Source organism: Ambystoma mexicanum, chromosome 13 (assembly GCF_040938575.1).
Source record: "Ambystoma mexicanum isolate Mex_15411 chromosome 13, UKY_AmexF1_1, whole genome shotgun sequence".
Lineage (NCBI taxonomy): Eukaryota > Metazoa > Chordata > Amphibia > Caudata > Ambystomatidae > Ambystoma > Ambystoma mexicanum.
Window position 1 is genome coordinate 358,136,432 of NC_090938.1, and position 22,541 is coordinate 358,158,972.

At 43.5% G+C, this 22,541-nt stretch overlaps 22 non-coding genes across 22 annotated transcripts; 6 read left to right on the top strand and 16 right to left on the bottom strand.

Moving 5' to 3' along the window:
• Positions 1-352: 352 nt before the first annotated feature.
• Positions 353-424, bottom strand: TRNAT-UGU (transfer RNA threonine (anticodon UGU)). Its single transcript has one exon. It is a non-coding gene; the product is annotated as a tRNA-Thr (tRNA).
• A 1,022-nt stretch (positions 425-1,446) lies between these two features.
• Positions 1,447-1,541, top strand: TRNAI-UAU (transfer RNA isoleucine (anticodon UAU)). Its single transcript has 2 exons — positions 1,447-1,484; positions 1,506-1,541. It is a non-coding gene; the product is annotated as a tRNA-Ile (tRNA).
• A 1,499-nt stretch (positions 1,542-3,040) lies between these two features.
• TRNAT-CGU (transfer RNA threonine (anticodon CGU)) lies at positions 3,041-3,112 on the bottom strand. Its single transcript has one exon. It is a non-coding gene; the product is annotated as a tRNA-Thr (tRNA).
• A 546-nt stretch (positions 3,113-3,658) lies between these two features.
• Positions 3,659-3,740, bottom strand: TRNAS-GCU (transfer RNA serine (anticodon GCU)). Its single transcript has one exon. It is a non-coding gene; the product is annotated as a tRNA-Ser (tRNA).
• A 687-nt stretch (positions 3,741-4,427) lies between these two features.
• Positions 4,428-4,499, bottom strand: TRNAT-UGU (transfer RNA threonine (anticodon UGU)). Its single transcript has one exon. It is a non-coding gene; the product is annotated as a tRNA-Thr (tRNA).
• A 1,023-nt stretch (positions 4,500-5,522) lies between these two features.
• On the top strand, positions 5,523-5,617 carry TRNAI-UAU (transfer RNA isoleucine (anticodon UAU)). The gene is made up of 2 exons: positions 5,523-5,560; positions 5,582-5,617. It is a non-coding gene; the product is annotated as a tRNA-Ile (tRNA).
• A 1,499-nt stretch (positions 5,618-7,116) lies between these two features.
• TRNAT-CGU (transfer RNA threonine (anticodon CGU)) lies at positions 7,117-7,188 on the bottom strand. Its single transcript has one exon. It is a non-coding gene; the product is annotated as a tRNA-Thr (tRNA).
• A 546-nt stretch (positions 7,189-7,734) lies between these two features.
• Positions 7,735-7,816, bottom strand: TRNAS-GCU (transfer RNA serine (anticodon GCU)). Its single transcript has one exon. It is a non-coding gene; the product is annotated as a tRNA-Ser (tRNA).
• Positions 7,817-8,503: 687 nt separating this feature from the next.
• Positions 8,504-8,575, bottom strand: TRNAT-UGU (transfer RNA threonine (anticodon UGU)). Its single transcript has one exon. It is a non-coding gene; the product is annotated as a tRNA-Thr (tRNA).
• A 1,022-nt stretch (positions 8,576-9,597) lies between these two features.
• Positions 9,598-9,692, top strand: TRNAI-UAU (transfer RNA isoleucine (anticodon UAU)). Its single transcript has 2 exons — positions 9,598-9,635; positions 9,657-9,692. It is a non-coding gene; the product is annotated as a tRNA-Ile (tRNA).
• Positions 9,693-11,191: 1,499 nt separating this feature from the next.
• TRNAT-CGU (transfer RNA threonine (anticodon CGU)) lies at positions 11,192-11,263 on the bottom strand. Its single transcript has one exon. It is a non-coding gene; the product is annotated as a tRNA-Thr (tRNA).
• A 546-nt stretch (positions 11,264-11,809) lies between these two features.
• On the bottom strand, positions 11,810-11,891 carry TRNAS-GCU (transfer RNA serine (anticodon GCU)). Its single transcript has one exon. It is a non-coding gene; the product is annotated as a tRNA-Ser (tRNA).
• A 680-nt stretch (positions 11,892-12,571) lies between these two features.
• TRNAT-UGU (transfer RNA threonine (anticodon UGU)) lies at positions 12,572-12,643 on the bottom strand. The gene has a single exon. It is a non-coding gene; the product is annotated as a tRNA-Thr (tRNA).
• Positions 12,644-13,655: 1,012 nt separating this feature from the next.
• Positions 13,656-13,750, top strand: TRNAI-UAU (transfer RNA isoleucine (anticodon UAU)). Its single transcript has 2 exons — positions 13,656-13,693; positions 13,715-13,750. It is a non-coding gene; the product is annotated as a tRNA-Ile (tRNA).
• Positions 13,751-15,238: 1,488 nt separating this feature from the next.
• Positions 15,239-15,310, bottom strand: TRNAT-CGU (transfer RNA threonine (anticodon CGU)). The gene has a single exon. It is a non-coding gene; the product is annotated as a tRNA-Thr (tRNA).
• Positions 15,311-15,855: 545 nt separating this feature from the next.
• On the bottom strand, positions 15,856-15,937 carry TRNAS-GCU (transfer RNA serine (anticodon GCU)). The gene has a single exon. It is a non-coding gene; the product is annotated as a tRNA-Ser (tRNA).
• A 687-nt stretch (positions 15,938-16,624) lies between these two features.
• TRNAT-UGU (transfer RNA threonine (anticodon UGU)) lies at positions 16,625-16,696 on the bottom strand. The gene has a single exon. It is a non-coding gene; the product is annotated as a tRNA-Thr (tRNA).
• A 1,022-nt stretch (positions 16,697-17,718) lies between these two features.
• TRNAI-UAU (transfer RNA isoleucine (anticodon UAU)) lies at positions 17,719-17,813 on the top strand. Its single transcript has 2 exons — positions 17,719-17,756; positions 17,778-17,813. It is a non-coding gene; the product is annotated as a tRNA-Ile (tRNA).
• Positions 17,814-19,301: 1,488 nt separating this feature from the next.
• On the bottom strand, positions 19,302-19,373 carry TRNAT-CGU (transfer RNA threonine (anticodon CGU)). The gene has a single exon. It is a non-coding gene; the product is annotated as a tRNA-Thr (tRNA).
• A 546-nt stretch (positions 19,374-19,919) lies between these two features.
• Positions 19,920-20,001, bottom strand: TRNAS-GCU (transfer RNA serine (anticodon GCU)). The gene has a single exon. It is a non-coding gene; the product is annotated as a tRNA-Ser (tRNA).
• Positions 20,002-20,688: 687 nt separating this feature from the next.
• Positions 20,689-20,760, bottom strand: TRNAT-UGU (transfer RNA threonine (anticodon UGU)). The gene has a single exon. It is a non-coding gene; the product is annotated as a tRNA-Thr (tRNA).
• A 1,017-nt stretch (positions 20,761-21,777) lies between these two features.
• On the top strand, positions 21,778-21,872 carry TRNAI-UAU (transfer RNA isoleucine (anticodon UAU)). The gene is made up of 2 exons: positions 21,778-21,815; positions 21,837-21,872. It is a non-coding gene; the product is annotated as a tRNA-Ile (tRNA).
• Positions 21,873-22,541: the final 669 nt, after the last annotated feature.

Below are 22,541 nucleotides of genomic sequence, written 5' to 3' on the forward strand. Positions count from 1 at the left end.
CTTCCTGTGATGTCATTGAATTTAAATAGTGAGTGATGGCAATAACCCTTTTCCAATTAAATTTTGCCACATCAACGTCCCTGAAAATAGAGAAAGGCGTGCAACCCAGAACCGCTGTACTGTTCAATAGAGTAAGGGCTTCACCGTGATCATCTGCATCTGTCATCACAAGATTATCAAGGTCTTTTTCTTGAAGAAATTAGGTCCAGAAAGCCGACCTTCCCCACAGACTATTCAGACACCTTGCGCTTGTGGCTTTGTTATAGGCCCGAATCCATTGGTAAAAGGTTGCACAGGTACAATGTGCAATATCAGTTCCTATTCAACAATGTTCAAGAAAATTACCATTTGGAGGCCCTGATGAGGATCGAACTCACGACCCCTGGTTTACAAGACCAGTGCTCTGCCACTGAGCTACAGAGCCCCTCAGGTTACGACGCATAACAGCAACACAACGAGCACACAACATGATGTTTACTGGGTAGACATATTTGAAGGGTGTGTGAGAATGTATGTATATGATTGTGATTTGACCTGTTTTTTTCTGGCCGATTTTTTGAGGAGCAGCTAATTTGTGCGTATTCCGTGCAATTTTAGGGTGACTAATGAGGAGATGTGATGCGTGAAAGTTGAAAAAAACATGTACATGGCAGCAGAGAGACAATATGGATATTACCTTTGCTTTTTTAAATTTCTATCCGGATTCTGGCTCAAAGGGTAGTCAAGCACAGCAGATTGCATTCCTGCCAGTAACACGACAACCTTGTTTGTGTCCTTCTTAATCAACTAACATGCATATTTTCACTTTTGTCTGTATGTTCTTTGAAAGCCAATGGCAATGGTGCTTAGAGCAATGCAGATGTTTAAAAAAGATTTCAAAAGTTAAAATCGACAAAGGTGGGATTCGAAACCACGCGTGTACAGCAGATTAGCAGTCCATCGCCTTAACCACTCGGCCACCTCGTCTACAGGGATTATGTTAGGCATTCAAGTCTTTACAGGTAATAACACAAACATCTTCAAAATAGAACCACAATGCGTTCCTTGTTGAGGTACATCCAGCCGTTTGCAGGAAAACTGCCTCACTTGCTGTTGAGAAAAATTCATCAAAGTCCTGGGGTGTTTATAGGCATCGCCAAGATGACATTGGGAGGTGTTTCAATTGACACGTGTTGAATATGAGGAAGAGCATCATGCTGGCTCCAGTGGCACTGCCTGCAGCATGACAAAAATGTAGAAGGGACATTTGACTGCACCATTGGCTGAACATCAGTGGCAAAGTGTATATCAGGCTAAAAGGTAAGCTCCAGTGGCACAATATGGGCACTACAAGGCACCCATAATTTGGTGTCAGCTAAAAAGACAATGCCAGAGCTTGTGGATGCTTTTGTACACTTGTGTGTGTGTTTGTGGGTGTAGTTTCATGTCGAAAACCAAAACACAGCAGCTCCAGTGGCGCAATCGGTTAGCGCGCGGTACTTATACAGCAGTACATGCAGTGAGCAATGCCGAGGTTGTGAGTTCAAGCCTCACCTGGAGCAACTTTGGAACTTTTTACTAATTCACCTCAAAACTGAATTATTGAACCAATAAATGTTCTGGACATTTTTTGGTTCACCTCAAGGTTTCCTTGATTGTCAGTTAATGTTGTATGACAGCTCCTCTGCCTTTTAGACATGGAATACTCATTGCAAGTTATTTATGGGGTGTTTGCGCTTTAAATACAGCTACGGAGGGTTTTTGAAAATAGAACAGAAAATAAAAAATGTCAACTGTTATTATACTCCATTTTCTGCTGAGCACCACTTACGGAAGACATTTGTAAAGGTAGAAAAAGGGTTACTGGAGTAGGATCCAGGAGACAATATCAACTTACAAAGAATAATGTTGTCTATTTACTGCATTATCGCCTTTGAAGCAAACCTCTGAGAATAAATACCCTTTCACTAATCAGGCAGTCACTTTGATAAAATCAAGCAGAACAAGGATGCTGATAGGAACTCGCCTCATTTGCATATGGGCTAGGGCTTCTGGGAGCCATGAGAATTAGGAGTTGAAGGTTTTGCAGATCGAGATTGCTAAAGGGCTGGGCATTTGCACAGACCTCTCCATGCCTGATTGGTGCCGAAGGTTAGTTGCAAGTGGTCCCCTGCTCACCCTACCTTACACAGGGCCATGCCCAGTTAGGCCCCTCAGGGCTAGGCCCGGCAGGGCTAAGCCCAGCGTTTGTCAGGCGTTCGTCAGGCGAAGTGCCTGGACCCCTGCTCATCATACCTCAGAATCTGGTCTAGCTATTGCAGACATGGGGAATGGTGCTTATATCCCATTGACAGCGCCCACAAGCTGCATACTAATAGCCAATGATGTGTGAATGCGGTCAGGGTAGCAGACATATAGAACAATTGGGTGGGTTCGCTTCCGAACTGGATGCACAGGAGCAGGAGAGAATGGCTGTTGGCGATGTATGCAACTTGCTCTGCGTGAACACATCTACCGACCCCTTCCCCTACACACACGGGCACATACACACACACACACACACATAGCCATTGGAGCTATGCAGAGCTAATCAGAAAGATTGGTAATCATTAGAACATGAAAGATATGTGTTCATTTTTTATTAAACTTGTGGACTCCCGCAGAAACGGAGGGACTCACATCTCTAATTGAGGCTTGCTTACCTCTATACAAATGTGTTTGCTGGCTGTCTTTCTTCAACTGGTATGTGCGGTTGTGTCTGTCTTTGTCTTTCAACACGCCTGGCACGTTTACATTATCAAAGAGATGATTGTATGGAGATGGGGAACACCCCTCCGTTGCATTGTGTACTTGAACAGTCTTTTCACCAAAGCAGCTACATGCGACATTGCAAGGTTTTTGTCAGTCTTTGCCTGAAAACATTAGGCCTTCCTCTCGAACTCTATTTCACTCCTTCTGTGGAAGACTTCAATTATGAGGATGCATCCCGTCATAAAAGGTTCTCTGTAGATGGTGCAACTCTGGCTTCTCTTCCCCGTGCTTTTTGAAAATAATCCGCCCGAGGCCCTGATGAGGTTTGAACTCATGACCCCTGGTTTACGAGACCAGTGCTCTGCCACTGAGCTACAAGGCCACCTGCTGCTTGCTCACAGCCAACAACAGAAAGTGCAAAGAAACCATGGGTTTTACCTAGGTAGATCTCCAGGTATATGAATTTCTGGTTGTGTAAAAATGGCTGTATATCTCTGCATGTGTTCAGTACGTCATCATACATCTGATTTGCGAAAGCGTGTGTGCTTATGTTGGTGATACATTGTCGGTATGCGTTTGGGTATGTACTTTTACGGGTATGTATGTATTGAGTAGGATGCTGAACAGGTTCATGAGTTTAGATAGCAGGTCAGAATGATGGCAAAATGAACATGTAAAAGGCAGACAACTAAAAGAAAAAAGAATTTGGGATGTAAGCTTGGGAGTTTACTAACTGCGCTGATTTTGGCTCCTATAATAGTAAAGAATGGAAACCTACGAGGAAAGTCTTTGACTAATTTCATTCTCCGCCTGCACCAATGAACTTATTTTTACATCTCTATTTCCATATCTGTACTCATTCCTGTCTTTCACAGGGAGGTTGAAAGACTTTGGTCTATGTTTAAATGCAGACTATAAAGAAAAAATACGACGAAGGTGGGATTCGAACCCACGCGTGCAGAGCACAATGGATTAGCAGTCCATCGCCTTAACCACTCGGCCACCTCGTCTGTTTGGGAACGGTGCTCGAGTCCCATGCTTAAAGAAGAGATAAAACAATGGTGGTGCAAAGTCAGTGAAAAATAGATCATGTTTGTCATAATAGAAACAAGATCGTTGACTCGTTCTTCCTTACCCGGCCATTGATAGATAAACACATCAAGTTGAAGTTCAGAAAAATATAACAAGAGCTCCTGGAGGGTTCACAACACTAATCCAGAGGAAGGTGCTTGAGCTTCCGTATGGCACACCATTAGTAGTAAAACCAGCATAACGCAAGCTCCAGTTTCCCAGTGTTTGGCATCATTCAACGTTTCCAGCCAAGATCAAAGTTCAGATGCTGCTGCTTCCTGTGATGTCATTGAATTTAAATAGTGAGTGATGGCAATAACCCTTTTCCAATTAAATTTTGCCACATCAACGTCCCTGAAAATAGAGAAAGGCGTGCAACCCAGAACCGCTGTACTGTTCAATAGAGTAAGGGCTTCACCGTGATCATCTGCATCTGTCATCACAAGATTATCAAGGTCTTTTTCTTGAAGAAATTAGGTCCAGAAAGCCGACCTTCCCCACAGACTATTCAGACACCTTGCGCTTGTGGCTTTGTTATAGGCCCGAATCCATTGGTAAAAGGTTGCACAGGTACAATGTGCAATATCAGTTCCTATTCAACAATGTTCAAGAAAATTACCATTTGGAGGCCCTGATGAGGATCGAACTCACGACCCCTGGTTTACAAGACCAGTGCTCTGCCACTGAGCTACAGAGCCCCTCAGGTTACGACGCATAACAGCAACACAACGAGCACACAACATGATGTTTACTGGGTAGACATATTTGAAGGGTGTGTGAGAATGTATGTATATGATTGTGATTTGACCTGTTTTTTTCTGGCCGATTTTTTGAGGAGCAGCTAATTTGTGCGTATTCCGTGCAATTTTAGGGTGACTAATGAGGAGATGTGATGCGTGAAAGTTGAAAAAAACATGTACATGGCAGCAGAGAGACAATATGGATATTACCTTTGCTTTTTTTAAATTTCTATCCGGATTCTGGCTCAAAGGGTAGTCAAGCACAGCAGATTGCATTCCTGCCAGTAACACGACAACCTTGTTTGTGTCCTTCTTAATCAACTAACATGCATATTTTCACTTTTGTCTGTATGTTCTTTGAAAGCCAATGGCAATGGTGCTTAGAGCAATGCAGATGTTTAAAAAAGATTTCAAAAGTTAAAATCGACAAAGGTGGGATTCGAAACCACGCGTGTACAGCAGATTAGCAGTCCATCGCCTTAACCACTCGGCCACCTCGTCTACAGGGATTATGTTAGGCATTCAAGTCTTTACAGGTAATAACACAAACATCTTCAAAATAGAACCACAATGCGTTCCTTGTTGAGGTACATCCAGCCGTTTGCAGGAAAACTGCCTCACTTGCTGTTGAGAAAAATTCATCAAAGTCCTGGGGTGTTTATAGGCATCGCCAAGATGACATTGGGAGGTGTTTCAATTGACACGTGTTGAATATGAGGAAGAGCATCATGCTGGCTCCAGTGGCACTGCCTGCAGCATGACAAAAATGTAGAAGGGACATTTGACTGCACCATTGGCTGAACATCAATGGCAAAGTGTATATCAGGCTAAAAGGTAAGCTCCAGTGGCACAATATGGGCACTACAAGGCACCCATAATTTGGTGTCAGCTAAAAAGACAATGCCAGAGCTTGTGGGTGCTTTTGTACACTTGTGTGTGTGTTTGTGGGTGTAGTTTCATGTCGAAAACCAAAACACAGCAGCTCCAGTGGCGCAATCGGTTAGCGCGCGGTACTTATACAGCAGTACATGCAGTGAGCAATGCCGAGGTTGTGAGTTCAAGCCTCACCTGGAGCAACTTTGGAACTTTTTACTAATTCACCTCAAAACTGAATTATTGAACCAATAAATGTTCTGGACATTTTTTGGTTCACCTCAAGGTTTCCTTGATTGTCAGTTAATGTTGTATGACAGCTCCTCTGCCTTTTAGACATGGAATACTCATTGCAAGTTATTTATGGGGTGTTTGCGCTTTAAATACAGCTACGGAGGGTTTTTGAAAATAGAACAGAAAATAAAAAATGTCAACTGTTATTATACTCCATTTTCTGCTGAGCACCACTTACGGAAGACATTTGTAAAGGTAGAAAAAGGGTTACTGGAGTAGGATCCAGGAGACAATATCAACTTACAAAGAATAATGTTGTCTATTTACTGCATTATCGCCTTTGAAGCAAACCTCTGAGAATAAATACCCTTTCACTAATCAGGCAGTCACTTTGATAAAATCAAGCAGAACAAGGATGCTGATAGGAACTCGCCTCATTTGCATATGGGCTAGGGCTTCTGGGAGCCATGAGAATTAGGAGTTGAAGGTTTTGCAGATCGAGATTGCTAAAGGGCTGGGCATTTGCACAGACCTCTCCATGCCTGATTGGTGCCGAAGGTTAGTTGCAAGTGGTCCCCTGCTCACCCTACCTTACACAGGGCCATGCCCAGTTAGGCCCCTCAGGGCTAGGCCCGGCAGGGCTAAGCCCAGCGTTTGTCAGGCGTTCGTCAGGCGAAGTGCCTGGACCCCTGCTCATCATACCTCAGAATCTGGTCTAGCTATTGCAGACATGGGGAATGGTGCTTATATCCCATTGACAGCGCCCACAAGCTGCATACTAATAGCCAATGATGTGTGAATGCGGTCAGGGTAGCAGACATATAGAACAATTGGGTGGGTTCGCTTCCGAACTGGATGCACAGGAGCAGGAGAGAATGGCTGTTGGCGATGTATGCAACTTGCTCTGCGTGAACACATCTACCGACCCCTTCCCCTACACACACGGGCACATACACACACACACACACACATAGCCATTGGAGCTATGCAGAGCTAATCAGAAAGATTGGTAATCATTAGAACATGAAAGATATGTGTTCATTTTTTATTAAACTTGTGGACTCCCGCAGAAACGGAGGGACTCACATCTCTAATTGAGGCTTGCTTACCTCTATACAAATGTGTTTGCTGGCTGTCTTTCTTCAACTGGTATGTGCGGTTGTGTCTGTCTTTGTCTTTCAACACGCCTGGCACGTTTACATTATCAAAGAGATGATTGTATGGAGATGGGGAACACCCCTCCGTTGCATTGTGTACTTGAACAGTCTTTTCACCAAAGCAGCTACATGCGACATTGCAAGGTTTTTGTCAGTCTTTGCCTGAAAACATTAGGCCTTCCTCTCGAACTCTATTTCACTCCTTCTGTGGAAGACTTCAATTATGAGGATGCATCCCGTCATAAAAGGTTCTCTGTAGATGGTGCAACTCTGGCTTCTCTTCCCCGTGCTTTTTGAAAATAATCCGCCCGAGGCCCTGATGAGGTTTGAACTCATGACCCCTGGTTTACGAGACCAGTGCTCTGCCACTGAGCTACAAGGCCACCTGCTGCTTGCTCACAGCCAACAACAGAAAGTGCAAAGAAACCATGGGTTTTACCTAGGTAGATCTCCAGGTATATGAATTTCTGGTTGTGTAAAAATGGCTGTATATCTCTGCATGTGTTCAGTACGTCATCATACATCTGATTTGCGAAAGCGTGTGTGCTTATGTTGGTGATACATTGTCGGTATGCGTTTGGGTATGTACTTTTACGGGTATGTATGTATTGAGTAGGATGCTGAACAGGTTCATGAGTTTAGATAGCAGGTCAGAATGATGGCAAAATGAACATGTAAAAGGCAGACAACTAAAAGAAAAAAGAATTTGGGATGTAAGCTTGGGAGTTTACTAACTGCGCTGATTTTGGCTCCTATAATAGTAAAGAATGGAAACCTACGAGGAAAGTCTTTGACTAATTTCATTCTCCGCCTGCACCAATGAACTTATTTTTACATCTCTATTTCCATATCTGTACTCATTCCTGTCTTTCACAGGGAGGTTGAAAGACTTTGGTCTATGTTTAAATGCAGACTATAAAGAAAAAATACGACGAAGGTGGGATTCGAACCCACGCGTGCAGAGCACAATGGATTAGCAGTCCATCGCCTTAACCACTCGGCCACCTCGTCTGTTTGGGAACGGTGCTCGAGTCCCATGCTTAAAGAAGAGATAAAACAATGGTGGTGCAAAGTCAGTGAAAAATAGATCATGTTTGTCATAATAGAAACAAGATCGTTGACTCGTTCTTCCTTACCCGGCCATTGATAGATAAACACATCAAGTTGAAGTTCAGAAAAATATAACAAGAGCTCCTGGAGGGTTCACAACACTAATCCAGAGGAAGGTGCTTGAGCTTCCGTATGGCACACCATTAGTAGTAAAACCAGCATAACGCAAGCTCCAGTTTCCCAGTGTTTGGCATCATTCAACGTTTCCAGCCAAGATCAAAGTTCAGATGCTGCTGCTTCCTGTGATGTCATTGAATTTAAATAGTGAGTGATGGCAATAACCCTTTTCCAATTAAATTTTGCCACATCAACGTCCCTGAAAATAGAGAAAGGCGTGCAACCCAGAACCGCTGTACTGTTCAATAGAGTAAGGGCTTCACCGTGATCATCTGCATCTGTCATCACAAGATTATCAAGGTCTTTTTCTTGAAGAAATTAGGTCCAGAAAGCCGACCTTCCCCACAGACTATTCAGACACCTTGCGCTTGTGGCTTTGTTATAGGCCCGAATCCATTGGTAAAAGGTTGCACAGGTACAATGTGCAATATCAGTTCCTATTCAACAATGTTCAAGAAAATTACCATTTGGAGGCCCTGATGAGGATCGAACTCACGACCCCTGGTTTACAAGACCAGTGCTCTGCCACTGAGCTACAGAGCCCCTCAGGTTACGACGCATAACAGCAACACAACGAGCACACAACATGATGTTTACTGGGTAGACATATTTGAAGGGTGTGTGAGAATGTATGTATATGATTGTGATTTGACCTGTTTTTTTCTGGCCGATTTTTTGAGGAGCAGCTAATTTGTGCGTATTCCGTGCAATTTTAGGGTGACTAATGAGGAGATGTGATGCGTGAAAGTTGAAAAAAACATGTACATGGCAGCAGAGAGACAATATGGATATTACCTTTGCTTTTTTAAATTTCTATCCGGATTCTGGCTCAAAGGGTAGTCAAGCACAGCAGATTGCATTCCTGCCAGTAACACGACAACCTTGTTTGTGTCCTTCTTAATCAACTAACATGCATATTTTCACTTTTGTCTGTATGTTCTTTGAAAGCCAATGGCAATGGTGCTTAGAGCAATGCAGATGTTTAAAAAAGATTTCAAAAGTTAAAATCGACAAAGGTGGGATTCGAAACCACGCGTGTACAGCAGATTAGCAGTCCATCGCCTTAACCACTCGGCCACCTCGTCTACAGGGATTATGTTAGGCATTCAAGTCTTTACAGGTAATAACACAAACATCTTCAAAATAGAACCACAATGCGTTCCTTGTTGAGGTACATCCAGCCGTTTGCAGGAAAACTGCCTCACTTGCTGTTGAGAAAAATTCATCAAAGTCCTGGGGTGTTTATAGGCATCGCCAAGATGACATTGGGAGGTGTTTCAATTGACACGTGTTGAATATGAGGAAGAGCATCATGCTGGCTCCAGTGGCACTGCCTGCAGCATGACAAAAATGTAGAAGGGACATTTGACTGCACCATTGGCTGAACATCAATGGCAAAGTGTATATCAGGCTAAAAGGTAAGCTCCAGTGGCACAATATGGGCATTACAAGGCACCCATAATTTGGTGTCAGCTAAAAAGACAATGCCAGAGCTTGTGGGTGCTTTTGTACACTTGTGTGTGTGTTTGTGGGTGTAGTTTCATGTCGAAAACCAAAACACAGCAGCTCCAGTGGCGCAATCGGTTAGCGCGCGGTACTTATACAGCAGTACATGCAGTGAGCAATGCCGAGGTTGTGAGTTCAAGCCTCACCTGGAGCAACTTTGGAACTTTTTACTAATTCACCTCAAAACTGAATTATTGAACCAATAAATGTTCTGGACATTTTTTGGTTCACCTCAAGGTTTCCTTGATTGTCAGTTAATGTTGTATGACAGCTCCTCTGCCTTTTAGACATGGAATACTCATTGCAAGTTATTTATGGGGTGTTTGCGCTTTAAATACAGCTACGGAGGGTTTTTGAAAATAGAACAGAAAATAAAAAATGTCAACTGTTATTATACTCCATTTTCTGCTGAGCACCACTTACGGAAGACATTTGTAAAGGTAGAAAAAGGGTTACTGGAGTAGGATCCAGGAGACAATATCAACTTACAAAGAATAATGTTGTCTATTTACTGCATTATCGCCTTTGAAGCAAACCTCTGAGAATAAATACCCTTTCACTAATCAGGCAGTCACTTTGATAAAATCAAGCAGAACAAGGATGCTGATAGGAACTCGCCTCATTTGCATATGGGCTAGGGCTTCTGGGAGCCATGAGAATTAGGAGTTGAAGGTTTTGCAGATCGAGATTGCTAAAGGGCTGGGCATTTGCACAGACCTCTCCATGCCTGATTGGTGCCGAAGGTTAGTTGCAAGTGGTCCCCTGCTCACCCTACCTTACACAGGGCCATGCCCAGTTAGGCCCCTCAGGGCTAGGCCCGGCAGGGCTAAGCCCAGCGTTTGTCAGGCGTTCGTCAGGCGAAGTGCCTGGACCCCTGCTCATCATACCTCAGAATCTGGTCTAGCTATTGCAGACATGGGGAATGGTGCTTATATCCCATTGACAGCGCCCACAAGCTGCATACTAATAGCCAATGATGTGTGAATGCGGTCAGGGTAGCAGACATATAGAACAATTGGGTGGGTTCGCTTCCGAACTGGATGCACAGGAGCAGGAGAGAATGGCTGTTGGCGATGTATGCAACTTGCTCTGCATGAACACATCTACCGACCCCTTCCCCTACACACACGGGCACATACACACACACACACACACATAGCCATTGGAGCTATGCAGAGCTAATCAGAAAGATTGGTAATCATTAGAACATGAAAGATATGTGTTCATTTTTTATTAAACTTGTGGACTCCCGCAGAAACGGAGGGACTCACATCTCTAATTGAGGCTTGCTTACCTCTATACAAATGTGTTTGCTGGCTGTCTTTCTTCAACTGGTATGTGCGGTTGTGTCTGTCTTTGTCTTTCAACACGCCTGGCACGTTTACATTATCAAAGAGATGATTGTATGGAGATGGGGAACACCCCTCCGTTGCATTGTGTACTTGAACAGTCTTTTCACCAAAGCAGCTACATGCGACATTGCAAGGTTTTTGTCAGTCTTTGCCTGAAAACATTAGGCCTTCCTCTCGAACTCTATTTCACTCCTTCTGTGGAAGACTTCAATTATGAGGATGCATCCCGTCATAAAAGGTTCTCTGTAGATGGTGCAACTCTGGCTTCTCTTCCCCGTGCTTTTTGAAAATAATCCGCCCGAGGCCCTGATGAGGTTTGAACTCATGACCCCTGGTTTACGAGACCAGTGCTCTGCCACTGAGCTACAAGGCCACCTGCTGCTTGCTCACAGCCAACAACAGAAAGTGCAAAGAAACCATGGGTTTGACCTAGGTAGATCTCCAGGTATATGAATTTCTGGTTGTGTAAAAATGGCTGTATATCTCTGCATGTGTTCAGTACGTCATCATACATCTGATTTGCGAAAGCGTGTGTGCTTATGTTGGTGATACATTGTCGGTATGCGTTTGAGTATGTACTTTTACGGGTATGTATGTATTGAGTAGGATGCTGAACAGGTTCATGAGTTTAGATAGCAGGTCAGAATGATGGCAAAATGAACATGTAAAAGGCAGACAACTAAAAGAAAAAAGAATTTGGGATGTAAGCTTGGGAGTTTACTAACTGCGCTGATTTTGGCTCCTATAATAGTAAAGAATGGAAACCTACGAGGAAAGTCTTTGACTAATTTCATTCTCCGCCTGCACCAATGAACTTATTTTTACATCTCTATTTCCATATCTGTACTCATTCCTGTCTTTCACAGGGAGGTTGAAAGACTTTGGTCTATGTTTAAATGCAGACTATAAAGAAAAAATACGACGAAGGTGGGATTCGAACCTACGCGTGCAGAGCACAATGGATTAGCAGTCCATCGCCTTAACCACTCGGCCACCTCGTCTGTTTGGGAACGGTGCTCGAGTCCCATGCTTAAAGAAGAGATAAAACAATGGTGGTGCAAAGTCAGTGAAAAATAGATCATGTTTGTCATAATAGAAACAAGATCGTTGACTCGTTCTTCCTTACCCGGCCATTGATAGATAAACACATCAAGTTGAAGTTCAGAAAAATATAACAAGAGCTCCTGGAGGGTTCACAACACTAATCCAGAGGAAGGTGCTTGAGCTTCCGTATGGCACACCATTAGTAGTAAAACCAGCATAACGCAAGCTCCAGTTTCCCAGTGTTTGGCATCATTCAACGTTTCCAGCCAAGATCAAAGTTCAGATGCTGCTGCTTCCTGTGATGTCATTGAATTTAAATAGTGAGTGATGGCAATAACCCTTTTCCAATTAAATTTTGCCACATCAACGTCCCTGAAAATAGAGAAAGGCGTGCAACCCAGAACCGCTGTACTGTTCAATAGAGTAAGGGCTTCACCGTGATCATCTGCATCTGTCATCACAAGATTATCAAGGTCTTTTTCTTGAAGAAATTAGGTCCAGAAAGCCGACCTTCCCCACAGACTATTCAGACACCTTGCGCTTGTGGCTTTGTTATAGGCCCGAATCCATTGGTAAAAGGTTGCACAGGTACAATATCAGTTCCTATTCAACAATGTTCAAGAAAATTACCATTTGGAGGCCCTGATGAGGATCGAACTCACGACCCCTGGTTTACAAGACCAGTGCTCTGCCACTGAGCTACAGAGCCCCTCAGGTTACGACGCATAACAGCAACACAACGAGCACACAACATGATGTTTACTGGGTAGACATATTTGAAGGGTGTGTGAGAATGTATGTATATGATTGTGATTTGACCTGTTTTTTTCTGGCCGATTTTTTGAGGAGCAGCTAATTTGTGCGTATTCCGTGCAATTTTAGGGTGACTAATGAGGAGATGTGATGCGTGAAAGTTGAAAAAAACATGTACATGGCAGCAGAGAGACAATATGGATATTACCTTTGCTTTTTTAAATTTCTATCCGGATTCTGGCTCAAAGGGTAGTCAAGCACAGCAGATTGCATTCCTGCCAGTAACACGACAACCTTGTTTGTGTCCTTCTTAATCAACTAACATGCATATTTTCACTTTTGTCTGTATGTTCTTTGAAAGCCAATGGCAATGGTGCTTAGAGCAATGCAGATGTTTTCAAAAGTTAAAATCGACAAAGGTGGGATTCGAAACCACGCGTGTACAGCAGATTAGCAGTCCATCGCCTTAACCACTCGGCCACCTCGTCTACAGGGATTATGTTAGGCATTCAAGTCTTTACAGGTAATAACACAAACATCTTCAAAATAGAACCACAATGCGTTCCTTGTTGAGGTACATCCAGCCGTTTGCAGGAAAACTGCCTCACTTGCTGTTGAGAAAAATTCATCAAAGTCCTGGGGTGTTTATAGGCATCGCCAAGATGACATTGGGAGGTGTTTCAATTGACACGTGTTGAATATGAGGAAGAGCATCATGCTGGCTCCAGTGGCACTGCCTGCAGCATGACAAAAATGTAGAAGGGACATTTGACTGCACCATTGGCTGAACATCAGTGGCAAAGTGTATATCAGGCTAAAAGGTAAGCTCCAGTGGCACAATATGGGCACTACAAGGCACCCATAATTTGGTGTCAGCTAAAAAGACAATGCCAGAGCTTGTGGGTGCTTTTGTACACTTGTGTGTGTGTTTGTGGGTGTAGTTTCATGTCGAAAACCAAAACACAGCAGCTCCAGTGGCGCAATCGGTTAGCGCGCGGTACTTATACAGCAGTACATGCAGTGAGCAATGCCGAGGTTGTGAGTTCAAGCCTCACCTGGAGCAACTTTGGAACTTTTTACTAATTCACCTCAAAACTGAATTATTGAACCAATAAATGTTCTGGACATTTTTTGGTTCACCTCAAGGTTTCCTTGATTGTCAGTTAATGTTGTATGACAGCTCCTCTGCCTTTTAGACATGGAATACTCATTGCAAGTTATTTATGGGGTGTTTGCGCTTTAAATACAGCTACGGAGGGTTTTTGAAAATAGAACAGAAAATAAAAAATGTCAACTGTTATTATACTCCATTTTCTGCTGAGCACCACTTACGGAAGACATTTGTAAAGGTAGAAAAAGGGTTACTGGAGTAGGATCCAGGAGACAATATCAACTTACAAAGAATAATGTTGTCTATTTACTGCATTATCGCCTTTGAAGCAAACCTCTGAGAATAAATACCCTTTCACTAATCAGGCAGTCACTTTGATAAAATCAAGCAGAACAAGGATGCTGATAGGAACTCGCCTCATTTGCATATGGGCTAGGGCTTCTGGGAGCCATGAGAATTAGGAGTTGAAGGTTTTGCAGATCGAGATTGCTAAAGGGCTGGGCATTTGCACAGACCTCTCCATGCCTGATTGGTGCCGAAGGTTAGTTGCAAGTGGTCCCCTGCTCACCCTACCTTACACAGGGCCATGCCCAGTTAGGCCCCTCAGGGCTAGGCCCGGCAGGGCTAAGCCCGGCGTTCGTCAGGCGAAGTGCCTGGACCCCTGCTCATCATACCTCAGAATCTGGTCTAGCTATTGCAGACATGGGGAATGGTGCTTATATCCCATTGACAGCGCCCACAAGCTGCATACTAATAGCCAATGATGTGTGAATGCGGTCAGGGTAGCAGACATATAGAACAATTGGGTGGGTTCGCTTCCGAACTGGATGCACAGGAGCAGGAGAGAATGGCTGTTGGCGATGTATGCAACTTGCTCTGCGTGAACACATCTACCGACCCCTTCCCCTACACACACGGGCACATACACACACACACACACACATAGCCATTGGAGCTATGCAGAGCTAATCAGAAAGATTGGTAATCATTAGAACATGAAAGATATGTGTTCATTTTTTATTAAACTTGTGGACTCCCGCAGAAACGGAGGGACTCACATCTCTAATTGAGGCTTGCTTACCTCTATACAAATGTGTTTGCTGGCTGTCTTTCTTCAACTGGTATGTGCGGTTGTGTCTGTCTTTGTCTTTCAACACGCCTGGCACGTTTACATTATCAAAGAGATGATTGTATGGAGATGGGGAACACCCCTCCGTTGCATTGTGAACTTGAACAGTCTTTTCACCAAAGCAGCTACATGCGACATTGCAAGGTTTTTGTCAGTCTTTGCCTGAAAACATTAGGCCTTCCTCTCGAACTCTATTTCACTCCTTCTGTGGAAGACTTCAATTATGAGGATGCATCCCGTCATAAAAGGTTCTCTGTAGATGGTGCAACTCTGGCTTCTCTTCCCCGTGCTTTTTGAAAATAATCCGCCCGAGGCCCTGATGAGGTTTGAACTCATGACCCCTGGTTTACGAGACCAGTGCTCTGCCACTGAGCTACAAGGCCACCTGCTGCTTGCTCACAGCCAACAACAGAAAGTGCAAAGAAACCATGGGTTTTACCTAGGTAGATCTCCAGGTATATGAATTTCTGGTTGTGTAAAAATGGCTGTATATCTCTGCATGTGTTCAGTACGTCATCATACATCTGATTTGCGAAAGCGTGTGTGCTTATGTTGGTGATACATTGTCGGTATGCGTTTGAGTATGTACTTTTACGGGTATGTATGTATTGAGTAGGATGCTGAAAGGTTCATGAGTTTAGATAGCAGGTCAGAATGATGGCAAAAGGAACATGTAAAAGGCAGACAACTAAAAGAAAAAAGAATTTGGGATGTAAGCTTGGGAGTTTACTAACTGTGCTGATTTTGGCTCCTATAATAGTAAAGAATGGAAACCTACGAGGAAAGTCTTTGACTAATTTCATTCTCCGCCTGCACCAATGAACTTATTTTTACATCTCTATTTCCATATCTGTACTCATTCCTGTCTTTCACAGGGAGGTTGAAAGACTTTGGTCTATGTTTAAATGCAGACTATAAAGAAAAAATACGACGAAGGTGGGATTCGAACCCACGCGTGCAGAGCACAATGGATTAGCAGTCCATCGCCTTAACCACTCGGCCACCTCGTCTGCTTGGGAACGGTGCTCGAGTCCCATGCTCAAAGAAGAGATAAAACAATGGTGGTGCAAAGTCAGTGAAAAATAGATCATGTTTGTCATAATAGAAACAAGATCGTTGACTCGTTCTTCCTTACCCGGCCATTGATAGATAAACACATCAAGTTGAAGTTCAGAAAAATATAACAAGAGCTCCTGGAGGGTTCACAACACTAATCCAGAGGAAGGTGCTTGAGCTTCCGTATGGCACACCATTAGTAGTAAAACCAGCATAACGCAAGCTCCAGTTTCCCAGTGTTTGGCATCATTCAACGTTTCCAGCCAAGATCAAAGTTCAGATGCTGCTGCTTCCTGTGATGTCATTGAATTTAAATAGTGAGTGATGGCAATAACCCTTTTCCAATTAAATTTTGCCACATCAACGTCCCTGAAAATAGAGAAAGGCGTGCAACCCAGAACCGCTGTACTGTTCAATAGAGTAAGGGCTTCACCGTGATCATCTGCATCTGTCATCACAAGATTATCAAGGTCTTTTTCTTGAAGAAATTAGGTCCAGAAAGCCGACCTTCCCCACAGACTATTCAGACACCTTGCGCTTGTGGCTTTGTTATAGGCCCGAATCCATTGGTAAAAGGTTGCACAGGTACAATGTGCAATATCAGTTCCTATTCAACAATGTTCAAGAAAATTACCATTTGGAGGCCCTGATGAGGATCGAACTCACGACCCCTGGTTTACAAGACCAGTGCTCTGCCACTGAGCTACAGAGCCCCTCAGGTTACGACGCATAACAGCAACACAACGAGCACACAACATGATGTTTACTGGGTAGACATATTTGAAGGGTGTGTGAGAATGTATGTATATGATTGTGATTTGACCTGTTTTTTTCTGGCCGATTTTTTGAGGAGCAGCTAATTTGTGCGTATTCCGTGCAATTTTAGGGTGACTAATGAGGAGATGTGATGCGTGAAAGTTGAAAAAAACATGTACATGGCAGCAGAGAGACAATATGGATATTACCTTTGCTTTTTTAAATTTCTATCCGGATTCTGGCTCAAAGGGTAGTCAAGCACAGCAGATTGCATTCCTGCCAGTAACACGACAACCTTGTTTGTGTCCTTCTTAATCAACTAACATGCATATTTTCACTTTTGTCTGTATGTTCTTTGAAAGCCAATGGCAATGGTGCTTAGAGCAATGCAGATGTTTAAAAAAGATTTCAAAAGTTAAAATCGACAAAGGTGGGATTCGAAACCACGCGTGTACAGCAGATTAGCAGTCCATCGCCTTAACCACTCGGCCACCTCGTCTACAGGGATTATGTTAGGCATTCAAGTCTTTACAGGTAATAACACAAACATCTTCAAAATAGAACCACAATGCGTTCCTTGTTGAGGTACATCCAGCCGTTTGCAGGAAAACTGCCTCACTTGCTGTTGAGAAAAATTCATCAAAGTCCTGGGGTGTTTATAGGCATCGCCAAGATGACATTGGGAGGTGTTTCAATTGACACGTGTTGAATATGAGGAAGAGCATCATGCTGGCTCCAGTGGCACTGCCTGCAGCATGACAAAAATGTAGAAGGGACATTTGACTGCACCATTGGCTGAACATCAGTGGCAAAGTGTATATCAGGCTAAAAGGTAAGCTCCAGTGGCACAATATGGGCACTACAAGGCACCCATAATTTGGTGTCAGCTAAAAAGACAATGCCAGAGCTTGTGGGTGCTTTTGTACACTTGTGTGTGTGTTTGTGGGTGTAGTTTCATGTCGAAAACCAAAACACAGCAGCTCCAGTGGCGCAATCGGTTAGCGCGCGGTACTTATACAGCAGTACATGCAGTGAGCAATGCCGAGGTTGTGAGTTCAAGCCTCACCTGGAGCAACTTTGGAACATTTTACTAATTCACCTCAAAACTGAATTATTGAACCAATAAATGTTCTGGACATTTTTTGGTTCACCTCAAGGTTTCCTTGATTGTCAGTTAATGTTGTATGACAGCTCCTCTGCCTTTTAGACATGGAATACTCATTGCAAGTTATTTATGGGGTGTTTGCGCTTTAAATACAGCTACGGAGGGTTTTTGAAAATAGAACAGAAAATAAAAAATGTCAACTGTTATTATACTCCATTTTCTGCTGAGCACCACTTACGGAAGACATTTGTAAAGGTAGAAAAAGGGTTACTGGAGTAGGATCCAGGAGACAATATCAACTTACAAAGAATAATGTTGTCTATTTACTGCATTATCGCCTTTGAAGCAAACCTCTGAGAATAAATACCCTTTCACTAATCAGGCAGTCACTTTGATAAAATCAAGCAGAACAAGGATGCTGATAGGAACTCGCCTCATTTGCATATGGGCTAGGGCTTCTGGGAGCCATGAGAATTAGGAGTTGAAGGTTTTGCAGATCGAGATTGCTAAAGGGCTGGGCATTTGCACAGACCTCTCCATGCCTGATTGGTGCCGAAGGTTAGTTGCAAGTGGTCCCCTGCTCACCCTACCTTACACAGGGCCATGCCCAGTTAGGCCCCTCAGGGCTAGGCCCGGCAGGGCTAAGCCCGGCGTTCGTCAGGCGAAGTGCCTGGACCCCTGCTCATCATACCTCAGAATCTGGTCTAGCTATTGCAGACATGGGGAATGGTGCTTATATCCCATTGACAGCGCCCACAAGCTGCATACTAATAGCCAATGATGTGTGAATGCGGTCAGGGTAGCAGACATATAGAACAATTGGGTGGGTTCGCTTCCGAACTGGATGCACAGGAGCAGGAGAGAATGGCTGTTGGCGATGTATGCAACTTGCTCTGCGTGAACACATCTACCGACCCCTTCCCCTACACACACGGGCACATACACACACACACACACACATAGCCATTGGAGCTATGCAGAGCTAATCAGAAAGATTGGTAATCATTAGAACATGAAAGATATGTGTTCATTTTTTAATAAACTTGTGGACTCCCGCAGAAACGGAGGGACTCACATCTCTAATTGAGGCTTGCTTACCTCTATACAAATGTGTTTGCTGGCTGTCTTTCTTCAACTGGTATGCGCGGTTGTGTCTGTCTTTGTCTTTCAACACGCCTGGCACGTTTACATTATCAAAGAGATGATTGTATGGAGATGGGGAACACCCCTCCGTTGCATTGTGAACTTGAACAGTCTTTTCACCAAAGCAGCTACATGCGACATTGCAAGGTTTTTGTCAGTCTTTGCCTGAAAACATTAGGCCTTCCTCTCGAACTCTATTTCACTCCTTCTGTGGAAGACTTCAATTATGAGGATGCATCCCGTCATAAAAGGTTCTCTGTAGATGGTGCAACTCTGGCTTCTCTTCCCCGTGCTTTTTGAAAATAATCCGCCCGAGGCCCTGATGAGGTTTGAACTCATGACCCCTGGTTTACGAGACCAGTGCTCTGCCACTGAGCTACAAGGCCACCTGCTGCTTGCTCACAGCCAACAACAGAAAGTGCAAAGAAACCATGGGTTTTACCTAGGTAGATCTCCAGGTATATGAATTTCTGGTTGTGTAAAAATGGCTGTATATCTCTGCATGTGTTCAGTACGTCATCATACATCTGATTTGCGAAAGCGTGTGTGCTTATGTTGGTGATACATTGTCGGTATGCGTTTGAGTATGTACTTTTACGGGTATGTATGTATTGAGTAGGATGCTGAACAGGTTCATGAGTTTAGATAGCAGGTCAGAATGATGGCAAAAGGAACATGTAAAAGGCAGACAACTAAAAGAAAAAAGAATTTGGGATGTAAGCTTGGGAGTTTACTAACTGCGCTGATTTTGGCTCCTATAATAGTAAAGAATGGAAACCTACGAGGAAAGTCTTTGACTAATTTCATTCTCCGCCTGCACCAATGAACTTATTTTTACATCTCTATTTCCATATCTGTACTCATTCCTGTCTTTCACAGGGAGGTTGAAAGACTTTGGTCTATGTTTAAATGCAGACTATAAAGAAAAAATACGACGAAGGTGGGATTCGAACCCACGCGTGCAGAGCACAATGGATTAGCAGTCCATTGCCTTAACCACTCGGCCACCTCGTCTGTTTGGGAACGGTGCTCGAGTCCCATGCTTAAAGAAGAGATAAAACAATGGTGGTGCAAAGTCAGTGAAAAATAGATCATGTTTGTCATAATAGAAACAAGATCGTTGACTCGTTCTTCCTTACCCGGCCATTGATAGATAAACACATCAAGTTGAAGTTCAGAAAAATATAACAAGAGCTCCTGGAGGGTTCACAACACTAATCCAGAGGAAGGTGCTTGAGCTTCCGTATGGCACACCATTAGTAGTAAAACCAGCATAACGCAAGCTCCAGTTTCCCAGTGTTTGGCATCATTCAACGTTTCCAGCCAAGATCAAAGTTCAGATGCTGCTGCTTCCTGTGATGTCATTGAATTTAAATAGTGAGTGATGGCAATAACCCTTTTCCAATTAAATTTTGCCACATCAACGTCCCTGAAAATAGAGAAAGGCGTGCAACCCAGAACCGCTGTACTGTTCAATAGAGTAAGGGCTTCACCGTGATCATCTGCATCTGTCATCACAAGATTATCAAGGTCTTTTTCTTGAAGAAATTAGGTCCAGAAAGCCGACCTTCCCCACAGACTATTCAGACACCTTGCGCTTGTGGCTTTGTTATAGGCCCGAATCCATTGGTAAAAGGTTGCACAGGTACAATGTGCAATATCAGTTCCTATTCAACAATGTTCAAGAAAATTACCATTTGGAGGCCCTGATGAGGATCGAACTCACGACCCCTGGTTTACAAGACCAGTGCTCTGCCACTGAGCTACAGAGCCCCTCAGGATACATAACAGCAACACAACGAGCACACAACATGATGTTTACTGGGTAGACATATTTGAAGGGTGTGTGAGAATGTATGTATATGATTGTGATTTGACCTGTTTTTTTCTGGCCGATTTTTTGAGGAGCAGCTAATTTGTGCGTATTCCGTGCAATTTTAGGGTGACTAATGAGGAGATGTGATGCGTGAAAGTTGAAAAAAACATGTACATGGCAGCAGAGAGACAATATGGATATTACCTTTGCTTTTTTAAATTTCTATCCGGATTCTGGCTCAAAGGGTAGTCAAGCACAGCAGATTGCATTCCTGCCAGTAACACGACAACCTTGTTTGTGTCCTTCTTAATCAACTAACATGCATATTTTCACTTTTGTCTGTATGTTCTTTGAAAGCCAATGGCAATGGTGCTTAGAGCAATGCAGATGTTTAAAAAAGATTTCAAAAGTTAAAATCGACAAAGGTGGGATTCGAAACCACGCGTGTACAGCAGATTAGCAGTCCATCGCCTTAACCACTCGGCCACCTCGTCTACAGGGATTATGTTAGGCATTCAAGTCTTTACAGGTAATAACACAAACATCTTCAAAATAGAACCACAATGCGTTCCTTGTTGAGGTACATCCAGCCGTTTGCAGGAAAACTGCCTCACTTGCTGTTGAGAAAAATTCATCAAAGTCCTGGGGTGTTTATAGGCATCGCCAAGATGACATTGGGAGGTGTTTCAATTGACACGTGTTGAATATGAGGAAGAGCATCATGCTGGCTCCAGTGGCACTGCCTGCAGCATGACAAAAATGTAGAAGGGACATTTGACTGCACCATTGGCTGAACATCAGTGGCAAAGTGTATATCAGGCTAAAAGGTAAGCTCCAGTGGCACAATATGGGCACTACAAGGCACCCATAATTTGGTGTCAGCTAAAAAGACAATGCCAGAGCTTGTGGGTGCTTTTGTACACTTGTGTGTGTGTTTGTGGGTGTAGTTTCATGTCGAAAACCAAAACACAGCAGCTCCAGTGGCGCAATGGGTTAGCGCGCGGTACTTATACAGCAGTACATGCAGTGAGCAATGCCGAGGTTGTGAGTTCAAGCCTCACCTGGAGCAACTTTGGAACTTTTTACTAATTCACCTCAAAACTGAATTATTGAACCAATAAATGTTCTGGACATTTTTTGGTTCACCTCAAGGTTTCCTTGATTGTCAGTTAATGTTGTATGACAGCTCCTCTGCCTTTTAGACATGGAATACTCATTGCAAGTTATTTATGGGGTGTTTGCGCTTTAAATACAGCTACGGAGGGTTTTTGAAAATAGAACAGAAAATAAAAAATGTCAACTGTTATTATACTCCATTTTCTGCTGAGCACCACTTACGGAAGACATTTGTAAAGGTAGAAAAAGGGTTACTGGAGTAGGATCCAGGAGACAATATCAACTTACAAAGAATAATGTTGTCTATTTACTGCATTATCGCCTTTGAAGCAAACCTCTGAGAATAAATACCCTTTCACTAATCAGGCAGTCACTTTGATAAAATCAAGCAGAACAAGGATGCTGATAGGAACTCGCCTCATTTGCATATGGGCTAGGGCTTCTGGGAGCCATGAGAATTAGGAGTTGAAGGTTTTGCAGATCGAGATTGCTAAAGGGCTGGGCATTTGCACAGACCTCTCCATGCCTGATTGGTGCCGAAGGTTAGTTGCAAGTGGTCCCCTGCTCACCCTACCTTACACAGGGCCATGCCCAGTTAGGCCCCTCAGGGCTAGGCCCGGCA